This window comes from Vombatus ursinus, unplaced genomic scaffold, assembly GCF_900497805.2.
Source record: "Vombatus ursinus unplaced genomic scaffold, bare-nosed wombat genome assembly UNPS02014863.1, whole genome shotgun sequence".
Lineage (NCBI taxonomy): Eukaryota > Metazoa > Chordata > Mammalia > Diprotodontia > Vombatidae > Vombatus > Vombatus ursinus.
This window is the reverse complement of record NW_020954641.1, coordinates 22,130,164-22,144,696: the sequence shown is the minus strand read 5'-3', so window position 1 is coordinate 22,144,696 and position 14,533 is coordinate 22,130,164.

Genomic DNA, 14,533 nt, shown 5'->3' with positions numbered 1-14,533 from the left:
CTGAGTCTAGTACTCAAGTTCCCACTGCTAGGACTGTGTGGGTTCTGAACATCTGAGAGTCTGCCTTATACAACTATTCAGGAAGGAAAAAATAGCAGGCACATACCAAGAAAATAACTATAGGAGCAAAAGGGCTATATTGGGCAGCAATTCTGAGTGTTTGGAATTGCTGAGAGAAGCCTTGCTTAAACTGAGATCAAATAACCAAGTTGGAGAAATTATCCACCTCCTCTCTCTAGGCCTCAGTTTCCCCATTTGTAAAACAAACATTCTCAGCCATCCAATTTCTATTGTATCTTCTAGCACTACTCTTCCAGGAGTTTAAGATTCTATGATTTTAACCTTCTGTGATTCTAAAAATTCTGGAATGGAAGCCAGAGTGATCTTCTTTTGGGGAGCCATTCCCCTCCTTCCCAATTTCCATTACTGGGAAAAGGGAATCTCATAAACATCTGAATTTGAAACCAGGCCGTGTCCTTCAGAGCAGGTTTGTGAATCCAACTCAATCCTTTCTCACTTGACATGAGAGGGGGGTGATTTTGCATATTAATTTGCAATTACTGACACAGCAGACCGCAAAGTCTTCTCCTTTGTCAACACTTGGTCATACAAATGAGGTAATACTGAGTGGGCAATGAATATTTCATTTCCACAGTGCCTTGAAATGCCAGTCACCTTAGGTGGGACAAAATTAAAATCAGAAATGACTCAAGCTACCATCATCTTGTCAAATTTGCCAGACTTGCTACATTTAGGCTCTAATTTGTGAGTAGGTTATTATTCTTGAATATGTTTGTTGAAATGGCAAAATTAAAACTCAGAGGCTTATCTATTGCAGTTTATAGTGGATGCATGCTTCGGTCTTACATCTAGCTATCTGCCAATGGTGAGGAATGACTGGATTTTTTATTTAAGGAATTCTTACCATTTGGACCAAAGAAATAATCTGAGCTGAAAATGGCATAGGATCCTGGGTTCAGAGAGGGAAGGGACCTTAAATGTCATTTAGTCCAACTTATTCTCTTTTAAAAATTTTTGGTTTTTTTCTTTTGTTTTAGCATCCCTTTTGCTTCCCAATTCTTTCTCTCTCCCCAGCCTAGAAAGTCATCTCTTCTCATAAAGTATAAAAAAATAGAAAAAGAAGAAAACAGTAGTTCAACTAAACAAACCAAGACAGTATTCAAGACTGAAAGTATATGTGATATTCCACCTCTGTAGTCCCACACCTCTGTGATGAAGGAAGGGAAGTGCATTCTTATATTTCTTATTTGAACCCTTTCATTTTATAGGTAAGGAAACTGAGGCCCAGAGCAGTTAAATGACTTTCCCAAGGTCATATAGGTAGCAAGCAGCAGAACCAGGATTTCCTTTCCTTTAAGAGGTATAGAAAAATGTAATGATTGATTTGGGGCTAAGGAAGAACCTTGGTATGACCATGATAACAACATCTCCCAAGTTTCTGGTACTGAAAGCTAACTTTGCTCAATTCCCTTGGTTCTAAAGCAAGTGCCATAAGTGGCTGACCAAGAGGTCTGAAGGCCATCCTCTACCACCCCAACCATCAATGTTTCTTGAGGCTAGTTTGCATCTTACCCCAGGTCCCCATTTAATATGTTTGGGAGGGGGCAGAACAGGAGGAGGGAATGTTTGGCCTGGAGGCAGGACAACAGCTAAAATGAGCTTTCAAGGTAGCTTCTAGTCCTGTGACTCTGTTCTTGTGCTTATGTCCGCTGTGGGTCTTACATAGTGTAATCACATTTACATAATGCTCACCTATAGACCCAGTGTCATTGAAATCCTTCTGAAAATGATGGAAGATATGCTCATCAGAAAATGAGATTCCCCATGTTGTTTTAGTACAGTATACTGGCTCAGGAGGACCTGAGTTCAATTCCGGCTTCAGACACTTGACACTTACTGGCTGTATGACCCTGGCCAAGTCACTTAATCCTGATTGTCTTACCACTGAGTTATGGACTTCAGGTGTACCATGACATTCTTTAATATTGTACCAAACTAGATCTCTGTGTTTCACCTTAGTGCAATTGGTCCCCCATGGCTGGAATGTCCTTACCACCTCCTACAGAAAGCCTATCCTGACCCCCCCCCCATTTATTAACACTGTCTCCCTCTTGAAATGACTTTGTATTATTTTGTATTTACTTGGCATTGTACAGGTAGCACCTCCCCAGTGGAATCTAAGTTCCTTAAGAGCAGAGATAGTTTCATTTGGGGTATTTGTGTTCCCAATACCTAGCACAATATTCATTGCATATAGTAAACATTTAACAAATACTAATTAAACAGAACTAATATGAAAATTGATAAACTCCTTTGAAAGTTATTATGGAACAAGCATTAGCTAAATCATTGAGTTTAAACTAAACTTCCTTTTCCAGGCTTATTATACATTGTTGCTATCTTCATGGACTCTCTCAGTTCAGTCATCTTGACCCTCTCGCCATTCCTCCCATTCATCACTTCATCTCCCACCTCCATGCCTTTGTACTTGCTATTGTGCCCATGCCTGGAATGCACTCTCTTCTCATCTCTGCCTCGTAGCAGCCCTAATTCCCTTCAAAGCTATGAGGCCTTTACTGATCCTCCCAACTAGTAGTGTCTCCTCCCTCCAAATTACCTCTTACTTATTTTGTATATATTCTGCATATACCTGTTCATGTTGCGTCCCCTGATAGAATGTAAGCTCCTTGACGGCAGGGTGTTTCCTTTATGTCTTTGAATCCTCCATACCTACTACGTAGTAACAGGCACATAAAAGGTTCTTAATAAATGCTTGTTGATTGATAGATCAGTTAACCAGAAAGCACCATTTAGTAGAAAGAACCCTAGATTTGGAATTGGAAACAGAGATGACTGCCACATTGTATATTGCCTTGCCTCTCTTTGGACAGATCATTTTTCCCTCTTAAGCTTCGTTTTCTCCTCTGTGAAATGAGTGGGTTGGGCTAAATGATATCTAAGGCCCCTTCCCACTCTAAATCCTATGCTTCCTCTGAAATGACTGAGTCTATGTTGGTTTGAAGAAAATGAATGTCTACCTCTTCTTACCCAGACTCACTAGGAAAATCCAGCCATGCATGTTATCAGATCCAATTGATGAATGCATTGTCTGCTTTGTCCTTTCTAGACCTTACAAAATTAATCAAGCACATTTGTGCATTCTTGAAAATCTGGTATAGCAGATCATGTTCAGCATACTAAAATATGCTTTTTGAGAGCTTTTTCAGTCTCCGGAATGTGAAAGTTGGCAGGTGTCTATTTTTTCCATAACTTCCTTTACATTGGAAACTTTGAGCATATGTAATTTGATGGAATATACAGTTTTCTATTTGAATAACTCCAGGAGGTGGGGTGACTTTTTAAGTGCCTAAAAAGCCCCATGGAAAAAATTCAAGCTGTTCCTTAGAAGATAGTTATGAGGAAAAATCCAGCCATCGAGAGAAATGTGAGGGCATGCATGCAATTGCCAAGCGAGCATATTTTGGAAAAAATTCACCAAGTTCCTAAAGCCTGCTCGTCTCCTTTGCATGGTCTGTGTCCAGCTTTCAGGGTGGAATGTCATGTGGTCAGAACTAACTGCCTCATAGCCCTGCAGGGGGGAGGGAGGAAGGAGGGTCAGAGGAGGTTCAAGTCTAAAGCACACTGGAGACCTTTCATTGCAGCCAAAGTGATAGGCCCCTGATTTGACATCTCCTGCCATTGACCATGGGCATTGAGGAGATGCTTTGTCAGGCTCAATGCAAAAGTGAGCCTTAAAAACATCCTGTCCTTTCTAAAGCCACTTAACCTCTTAAGACTTGCCAACAGTGTGCTAGCAGGCCCCACAATCCGAAGGCAAGCTTCAATGAGAATTCAATCATTTTCCCAGAGAGACAGAAAGAAATCAGGGCTCCTGACACAGCATTTGGTCAAGGCGCTCCCAGCCTGGAGAAACTAGTTTGTACCTTGGTTCAAAAGAAAGGACTTGTGGGTTGTTGTGTCTTTTTTTTTTAACTTCCTCATTTTTCAGTGTTTGTCTTAGGGGAGAATTTCAGTCTCCACTGGACGATGTTTGGGGAAAAGGATTTCAGGTCAAGAGAGAAAAGCTTCTGCCTCAGTCTAGAATAAACAAGAATTATGTGCTGAATATAGATGGCTGAAATGCATTAACCTTCCTCTGGGTGATTTTAACCCTCCTTAGTTACCATATTGCCCTAAAGGAAGCACAAATATTGAGATTCTAATGTTGAGTGTCCCTAGTAAAGAGCTTTGAAATAGACAGTATTAACTCTCAGCGAAATCCTTAAGTAGGCACAGTTTGTCTTTAGTTCTCTGGTCTCACTTCCGGGAGCTCTCCTTTTCTCCTACCAGATGCTTTTACACAACCTTCTTGATGGCAGCAGCTCTGCCTCCCTTTTTACATCTTCTTCCCTCACCATATTCAACCCCACACTTAGGATTTTCCCCTTCCTTTCCCTTTATCTCTATGAGTATAATCAGAAGACAGTGGATCAAATCTAACTTCTGATGCTTGCTACCTGTGTGATCTTGGGCAAATCATTGAATCTTCTTGGTCCTCAGTTTCTTCATCTATAAAATGAGGGGACTGGCCTGACAGGTCCCTTCCAGCTCCAAATCTATGATCCCACAATCAGTGACACTGTCTATATTGAACTGAGCCACACCTATTTCTTATTGGGTCCCAAGGGGTTAATGTAGTTTCCTTCCCAGAAAGCATATCTACATTTTAACAGGAACTTTCTTGTTAAGCTTGACTTAGGTGTTGGACAGAGGCTCAGTAAAACTGAGAGGCACTCATCAAATAATTTCTTTAGACAGGCAGTCTCCAGTCATTCTAGGACCATGAGTAGTTTCTCCTGTTCTTCCAATGTCTTATTAAATAGAATGTGATTACTCAGATCAACCCACATTTCCAAGCAATTCATTTTACCCACTACTTTCTCCACGAGCCACTGAAAAGTGGTAGGGCTTTCAGAAATCCCTTGGAGGTATGGGATCAAATTGGTAGAAACTGACCAGACAGATGAAACCTGTCAACATTAGAGTCATTGAAGGTTGATAGAGATCATCTAGTCACGCAGAGGTTCCCGTACTTATTTGGTCTACTGCTGCCTTTTCAAAAAAAAAAAAAACTACTTTCTTTAACCCCTTAAGGTTTTTTGTAAAATTTGTATTATTTCAAACTACTACTGACCCCCAGGATCATTCCAGCACCCCCCAAGGGTGGTATCACTCATTTTGGGAACCTATTAATGCATCTCCCTCTTCCATGTGCATCTGATGGTTAAGTCTAACACTGAGAACCACTAAATGCTTGACAGACAGTCTACGGTATCTTGAACTCATGGTGTGATGTATTGATCCACCTTTATTCTCTTATTCAAGATTCAATAATGCAATCACATCCTAATATCCCCAGTCTTTTTTTTGATGCATCTACTGCGAGTGAGACATGCTGACTATAGCATTCAGGGATGAGACCATTGACTAGTAGCTCTTTCAAGAGGTTCCTTAGGTCCTCCTTTTTGGTGACAGCAAATTTGGGGGCTACTCTTAAAAGATCAGGAGTTGTAAAATTGTATTGTGTGAATGATTCCCTCAGCACATCATATATTCTATTTATACAATGAAAACTCACAGCCTTTGCACAGAGTTTCTTCTTCAGATGAAGTTTCCAAACTTTAAACACCACAAAATCTCAAAAATAAAAACTCTCTAGACTTATCTTTGTGGTTAACAGTTGAGGAGATAATCTCAGAGTTTTAGATAGCCACAGACTTTTTGTTATCTACTGCCTTTTTTTCTTACATTATGCATGTCTATATAAGAGGTATTCATCATGTTCATGATGATCACATACTGAGATCCAGCTGATTGCCTGAAGTATTCCTAGAATGTTCTGAATAGATTAAAAGTTGGTCCCAATCAGAGCAAGAACTCTGGAAAGATTAGCTTGGTCTGCATACACCAAGACCATGGTACTCCCCAACCTCCCTGGGAAACTCCAGGTATCCTATGGTATAAACCTGTTAGGGGTAGAGGGTCTTATGAGGGGGTTTCAGTGGATTGCAAACTCAATAGGAGTTAGTTGTGTAACATGGTGATCAGAAAAGGGACTGTGATCTTAGGCTGCAATAAGAGTGTTTCAACAAGGAACACCTTGCATAGGTGACACCTTGAATATTGTGCCTAGTCCTGGGTCCTATGGTTTAGAAAGGATATTTACAAGCTAAAGTGAATCTACAGGAGGACAACCAGAATGCTGAAGGAACTCAAAACAATACTATATAAGGATTAGCTGGAAAAACTGGGGAGATTTAGCATGGAGAAGATAAAATTTATGAGGGACACAATATATGCAGAGATATCTTTAGAGGTATAAGGTAGAAGAGGGGTTAGATTTGTTTTATATGGTTCCAGAGGGCATAGTTAAAGGCACTTGATGGAAGTAGAATGTAAGTTTACTGAGGGGAGGAACTGCCTCTTTTACCCTCTCCCTCCACCTCCCTCTATCTCCATTTCTGTCTCTGTCTGTCTGTCTGTCTGTCTCTCTCTCTCTCTCTGTGTGTCTCTCTGTCTTCTTCCTTCCTTTATTTCTCTTTCTTTCCTTCCTTCTTTTCCTCCTCATTCTTCTCTTCTTCCTTCTCTTCCTCTTTTCCTCTTTATCCTCTGCATTCAGCCCAGTACCTGGAACATAGGTGTTTAATTAATGCTTGTTTAATTAAGCTGAGGTTAAAGAGAGGAAGATTTAGGACTGATGTAAGGAAAGTTTCCTAACAATTAATGCTGTCTCAAAGCAAAATGCACGAGAGGGAGGGAGCTACCTATTCTAGTTGGTCTTCAAGTATAGGAAAGATGATCACTTTTCAGAGATGTTATGGAAGGTCTTTTTAATCATCTCCACGGTTGGATTAGAAGACCTCTGAGGTCTTTCCCAGCTGCAATATTCTATGATGCTTTAAGTTACCTGGTTAGTATTGAGAGGACTGTCTATATCACCAAATCCATCTTTTTCTATGCAATGCTAACTGGACCCATAATTTTGGTCTCTAATTCATTAGGCTAATTCAGATCAAATTATTAAGCAGTCAGTTAGCTCCAACTATATATCTAGTGCCTAAAGGACTCAAGATTAAAATATAGACACATAATTATTTACTTCTGTATAAATAGTGTGTGAGTGAATTATAACAGTGGTGTGCTAGTAAATGTTTAACAACTGGATCTCAAAAAAAGATAAATGTATACATGACTCACTTTTAAGTTTAATCTGCATCATTAACATTTTCTCCATAACTTTCTTAAGTCTAGACAATCTAAAAAACAATAAATCAAGCCCTGACTTGTAGCTTTTTTGCCTACTTTCAAAGTATAACTGCTCACACTGAAAATTTAACAATTGGCTCTAAGGAGCCAGTTTAACCTGGCTCCAGCATACCCCTGGATCATAATAGGAGCAACCAGAGCTGGGTGGCATCAATCTGGGAAGATTTTACTGAGTCATGTTGCTTCTCTTCTCTGGCCCTCAGTTTTCTCCTCTGTAAAATGAGGTGGTGAAATCAGATGATTTCTATGGTCCCCTCCAACTCTAAAAATCCCATGAATGTTATTCTCTCAGGCTATGGTTCAGTGCCTTCTGAGTTTAAGCGGGAAAATTAATATTCTATGTAAACCTTCATTGTACAATTCACTTGCATGTCCAGGAATGAGCTGTTTGTATGGTTCTTTGCCCCTTGAGTACTGCCTGGAGCTCAGCCTGGCTTGGCAGGGACCCGTTGTTAGAAATTAGGCCACTCGTGGGCAGTATAAATTAGCTGACTGTCATTGTCTTCATATCATAGGACAGGTGTTTGCATTGCAAAAGCTAGTGGTGCTTGTCAACCAAGTTGGCAGGAAGTGAATCATCAATTCCTTCCTAAATCCGGTTGCACAGTGGGATTGGAAGACTTTGAAAGAGTAGTCAGGCTCTGTGTGTGTGCATGGATAGGTGCCTCCTTGTACATCTGTTACAGGCATTCCCTGCTTTTAGAAGCAATGTTTCTGTGGGTCCTTCATCTTAAAATAGATCTCCATACTGTGAGATGACCCTGGTCATGAGCTTCCAGGAAGCTCATCTTCTCAGGCCTTTATGGCATCAATGGTGGGAACAAAAGACTGAGTGGGAAGAAGATGATAAGACAAATAAAGGGATTTATTGGGTAGCATTAAGTGAGAAGAGTGGCGAAATCCAAAGTGTGCCTATCCAAAGAATCATAGAATCTTAGGGTGAAAAAGCAACCTCATAGGTCATTTACTCCTACCTAAAATATGAATCCTACCTATAATACCCATGACAAGTGGTCCCTAAAAGCCTCCAGTGATGGAGACCTCATTATATCATGAGGTAGCCCATTTTGCTGTTAGACAGACCTAACTGGTAGGAAGGTCCTCTATAAAATCCACCTGAAATCTATTTCTCTGTAATATCCACCCATTAGTTCTAGTTCTACTTTCTGAAGCTGAGCAGAGTAACATGGGAACATAATCCCTGAACTTGAAGATACCTCAGAAATTATCTAGTCCAATTTCCACATTCTACAGATGAAGAACCAGACCCAAAAAAGCTAAAAGAGCTTCCCAATGCCATGAAGGCATTAAGTGGCATGGCTAGTGATTACAAAGGGTCATTGTGACTTTATGAGCCATGCCAGTATAACCTCATGTCCTTTTTTTTTTTTTTGACAAATTTTTTTCTAGGCAAGTAGATCAGGGATGTTATAAATACGGTTTACCTAGATTTCAGCAAAATATTAGTTAAAATGTCTTACCCAATTCCTTCAGGAAAATGGAGAAATGTGGAGCCAGATGATAACACAATCAGATCTATTCAGAAATGGTTGGGCTCAAAGAGCATCATTAATGGTTCAATATCAACTTTGTGGGTACTCCAGTGGAGTGTCCCAGGAATCTGTGTTTGGTTCTGTGGTGTTTAACATTATATGAATGATTTGGATAAAGGCATAGACAGTGTGCTTATCAAATTTGCTGATGAGACAAAACTGATAAAACAGCTAAAACTGGGATGAAAGAGTCAAGATCCAAAAAGATCTTGGTTAGAGCATCAGATCAAATTTGTTGTTGCTGTTGTTAAGCTGTTTCATTCGTGTCTGATTCCTTGTGACCCCAATTGGGTTGGTTTTTTTTTTATAAAGATACTGAAATGATTTGCCATTTCTTTCTCTAGCTCATTTTATAGATGAGGAAACTGAGGCAAATAGAGTGAAGTAACCTGCCCAGGGTCACACAGCTAGTGAGTGTCTGAGGTCAGATTTTAACTCAGTAAGATGATGGGTCTTTCTGACTCCAAGCCCAGCACTCTATCCACTGCACCATCTAGCTTCCCCATCAGACCAAATATAATAAAATGAAATTCTGTGGGGATAAATGTAAAGTTTTACATTGGTTTTAAAAAGTCAACTTCTTAAGTACAGGACAGATAAGGCAGGGTTAGACAGTTTGTCTAAAAGGGATCTTTTCAGTCCTTGCAAGGGCAATATGAATTAATAGTGTATTGTGGTAGCAAAAATGAGATCTTAGGTCTCTCATGAAGAGATATATAGCTTCCAGGAATAAGAATAATGCCTCTGTACTCTGTCCTGGCAGACACCATCTGTATAACTGTGTTCAGTTCTGGGTGACACAGTTTAAGACAGAGGTTGATAGAGAGAGGCTACCAGGATGGTAAATGGCCTTGAATACAAGTCGCATGAGGCTCCTCTGAAGGAGCTGGGGATGGTTAACCTAAAAGAGAGAAGAATCAAGAGGTCCAATATTGCTATCTTCAAGTATCTGAAGGCCTAGCATATGGAAGAAGGATTAGATTTGTTTTGTCTGAGGCCAAAGGGCAGAATCACAAGCAAAGAGTAGAAGGTGCAAAGAGGGAAATTTAGACCTGATGTCAGTAAAAATTTCCCAACAATTAAAATTATCCAAAAGTAGAATGGAGTGCCTTCAAGAGTAGTGGCTCCTCCTCTTTGGAGGTCTTCAAACAGAAGCTGGGCCATGAGTTATTGGGCATGTTATAATGGGGATTCCTTTCAGGGATGGGTTGAACTAGATGGCTACCGAAGTACTTCCCAATTCTAAATTCTGTGACTCTGGGAAAATCCTACTTACCACTTTGAAAAATGTTGTGAAAGAACTACATTTTGTGGCAGAAAAGTTGACCTTTCTAAGGTGTAAAAAATATTCCCCTAAATTGAACATCTACTGAACATATTGAATATGCTGGCAAGGGAGCTTTGCTCCTCATTCTACCTTTTTTTTTTTTTCCAGAGAGACAGGGGTTGAAGTATGTGCTAGACCAGCTTATTCTCCAGGTCTCCTCTCTGCCTACTAAATAGGTATTGTTGAAATACCTTTTAAGCTGCCCATCTATCTCCTGTCACACTCAGAGGCCTCTTTTATCCTATCCATACGTTATTGTCTGATGAATGAATTAATTTGGCTTCCAAGCCTGTAGTAAATTAGAAGGGGAAACAGAAGAGGTGGATAGAGGCAAAAACAACAACAATAACAAACTAACAGCAGCGTGTGGTGACAGCTGATGGACTTATAAGTAAGGGAGGAGACAGAAGAATTCCACAAGCTAAACAGTCTAGGGTCATTTTGTAGAGAAACCAAATTACTCATCATCCTTCAATGGGCCCTCTGGGCACCATCATATTACAGTACTGAACAATAAAGGATGTTCAAAAGGATGGCTCTGAGTTACAGAGGGAAAAGGTCAAATTGTTTTCAGGATTCTTTGCTTATTCTCAGTTCTATGTTGGCAACTTAATGTAGTGGACAGAGAGCCTGCTTTGGAGTCAGGAAGATCCAAATTAAGTCCTGCCTCAGCCATACACTGGCTGTGTAACCCAGGACAAAGTCTTAACCTCTCAGCATTTCAGGCAATTCTCTAAGATAATAAATTGTAGAGAAGATCTCAGGCTGTATCGGCAGAGGTAGTCTCCTCATCTGAGAGTTCATTATACCAATGAAATCATAAATCCAGTTCTAATCTTTTGCTTAAAAAAGGTATGGTATTGTGCCATCTGAGAAAGATTTTGATCTCAGTTGGTTAAAATAACAGATCCAAACAATGTTTTCATGACTCATAGAGTAAACCCTCAGCTACCTGGAAAGCCTGAAGGTCCAGATTGCCTAACTACTTGAGTTCTGCCCAGCCAAGGTACTCATATTAAAATTTTATTCTATAGCATCTGTGGTAGCCTTAGGTATGGAAGGATTGTACAGGCAACCATTAAGTTAAATGTCAATGAGTAAATGGTGGGAGGATTTCAACATATCAACTTGACATTTAAGTTACATTTACTCCTGCCTGCAAGTTTCAGGTAATTCAGAAAAATGTGACTAGGGGAGATCAAAGAATACTTTCCAAATGATATCCTATTTTAGCTGGTGCTTTGAGTAGTGACTAAGATGAGATCAGCCCTAGATCTTGTTTCCTTTTCTTTTTCCTTTTCATCACAAGGGGCTTCTAAATCTGGTAGGAATTGAAATCCTATAATCTCCTTCCCCTTCCCTCCTTCCCTCCAATGATGCCCTCCCCAGCTCGTGATTTGTATGTGCAAACTCGCAGGGTCACTGATGACAAATCAGGCCAGCCAGGGCAGCTGTTTGTGGGGTGCTCCTTCTGGGAGCAAAATGGAATCCAAAGCCAAACCAGGAAGCCATTGCGATGCTTGTGCCTGGCTCACAGTGGCAATGACTGTGCGTTTCACAGAGAAGAAATATTTTAGCCACAATGGCGAATGACAGGGTTGGCATTCTATTTACAGACGACTGATTCCACTGTGTACAACGGCCAAATTCTTTCTGGCCTTGTGCCTGGTGATGTGGGGAAAATACGGCAGCATCTGCTACCTAAGATACATTTTCATCTGCTAGCATTGCACAGGGTTCCTGGGGGAAATGAGTCAACAGTCTGTCAATACTATGGATTTACTGTCTTGATGTGGGTTCTGGTGTGAGGGTTTTTCCTAATGTCTCAGGAAGCTCTTTAGATTTTTGTTTCATTTGAGACCCAGAAGCCTTTTCACCTAATCCACTGCTCCCAGACCTTGGATGTGATGAGATGTAGGCACTGAATTTTAAAATTGAAAGAGAATTTAGAAATTATTTAGTGCAATGATCTTATTTTTTTAATTTTTATTGATATCTTTTGTTTTTACAACACCTTCATTTTTGAATGTGTCTACACCTCCTCCCTTCTTCCCAGCAAGCAATAAACAAACAAACAAACAAAAAACAGAACGAATGATTCACCAATGTTAACCAACATATCAACACAGTCTGATAGTTATATACAGTGTTCCAGACCCATTGTCTCCCCACCTCTGCAAAGACAGGATGGAGGCACATGGAGGCACATTTTCTCATCTCTTCTGTATCAAGTGCCCTGCCTTTCAAGTCAGTGCTCTTTTCCACTCTCCATGGTTCATGAAATAGCACAGAACCCTAGCTTCAGAACTAGAAGAGATTTTCACATTTCTCTAATCCAACACTCATTTTACAGAACAAAAACCCAACATAGTGAAGCGATACATTTAATGTCACACAAGTATTAAGGGACAGAGCCAGGATTTGAACCAATGTCTTCTACTGCTTTCCCCATTGCATCACGCCTTCCAACAAAGACAAATCAGGAGGGGTCTAAAGGAAAATGGGCAGAGGACTGAAAAGGAACTTACTGTACAACGTGGTATCTTTCTGATTCCCTTGTGCAATGGAAGGGCCTTGAGAACTGAAACTATCAGTTTGACATCAGATGAAACCTCAAAGCCACTTGGTTAGGAGTTATCTAATCAATCAGCCAGATTTAGGAAGCACCCACTATTGGCAAAGTCCTGTGCAGGCCCTGTAGGGAACAGTTTTGGTGTTCCATTATTCACTATTTTCCTTGGAAACTGTTGGCAAGGGATCTGAATGTGGCTGTATTCATGAATCTTCTTAGCTTGGTGATTTGGAGAATAGGAGTGGAAGTGGGAGCTGGAGTAGGAGGAAGAAGGTGGGGAGTAGCCAGGCAAGTTCGCTATTGACAGAAATGGAAGTGAGATGAGGTCTGTCTTCCAAATCTTTCCATCATTTCTCTCCATTTCATCCCTTTCAGCTTTCCCACAGTAGTGGCCCACCTAGGCTCATCCTTTCAGAACCACATCTCACAACTTGGATGTTTTTTTTCTTTTTCTCCCAGCTACAGCAGATTCCATCCCCTCCTTCCTTCCCCTCTGTTCTTCCATTCACTGGCTCCATTTTTTCCAATCAAACCTTACCTGTAGTATTTTTTCATGGCGACTAACTACTAAATGACTGGCCAGCTAATGTGAATGACATCTTCACTCCATTTAGTTTTTTCTAGTGGTCACTTAATGTTATCCCTCCCAAAGAACATATGTACTTTATAAAAAGGAACCCTCATTGTCTTCAAAGTATCTTGGCAGTCAAATGTTAGATATTTTGGAGGTCGGTGGATCAGAGGAGGGGGGAGGTCGCAGGATGATAGATTTAGAGTTGGAAGCCAACTCAGAGGCCATCAAGTCCAACTCTCATTTTTTAGACGAAGAAACTGAGGCCCAGAGAGGGCAAATCCAAGGTCACACAGTTAGTAAGTAGCAAAGCCAGAAATGGAACTCTGATCCTCTAATTAAAGTCTTTTAATTTATATCACATAAGTAGGGTTGCTATTCTAGGCCTTTTTAGAAGCAGAAAACAAGGATATTGGTCAGTTCAGGCAAGATCAGTGCAAACTTTGGATCAAACAGAATTCTTGTGCCTTAACAATTATGGGAAACTATTAGCAAGACCAATCCCTTGGATGTAGAAAAAAACAAACAAACAAACCAAGAAAACTCGCCTTTACTGAGCTTTAGCAGATATTACCAAATTTTGGAACTTGGGTCCTTTATGTGACCTGGGGCAAGGTAAGCAACTTGCCCATCCTTTTCTGAATCCTTTGTGATACCCATAGAACCCTGCCCCCCCCCCATTATGTCATGCACCTCTCTTTATGTGAATGAGAGATTAATGAGCCTTTGCAGCTTTGCAGATATAATGCATCATTCTGAGAGTGAGGGCTCTCCAATTTACATCTTGCACATGAAATGAATATACACTATTTATTGTTAAACAGTTTTACCAACCTGGCTTTCTTTCACTTCTTAAGTGAGGAATGAAAATGACTGATTGTTAAATGGCTTCCAGTAGACCCAGGTCTAATCAACCAATCTGGGCTGAGTATTTCTTACACTCCTATAACTGGACCAGGCTACACCGGGAAACAGAAATGGGGGGAAAGAAAGCATGGCATTCACCTCCCAGGTTGCATACTATGGCTGAGAAAATAAGGCTGAAGAAGAAGGGGAAGAGAATAGAAGGGTAAATAAAGCTACCTTGGGAGTACTTAGAGAACCTGAATCTTTTGCTTGTCCTTTATCAGGACATGATGGAGCCCTGGAATAGCTTCCAGGAG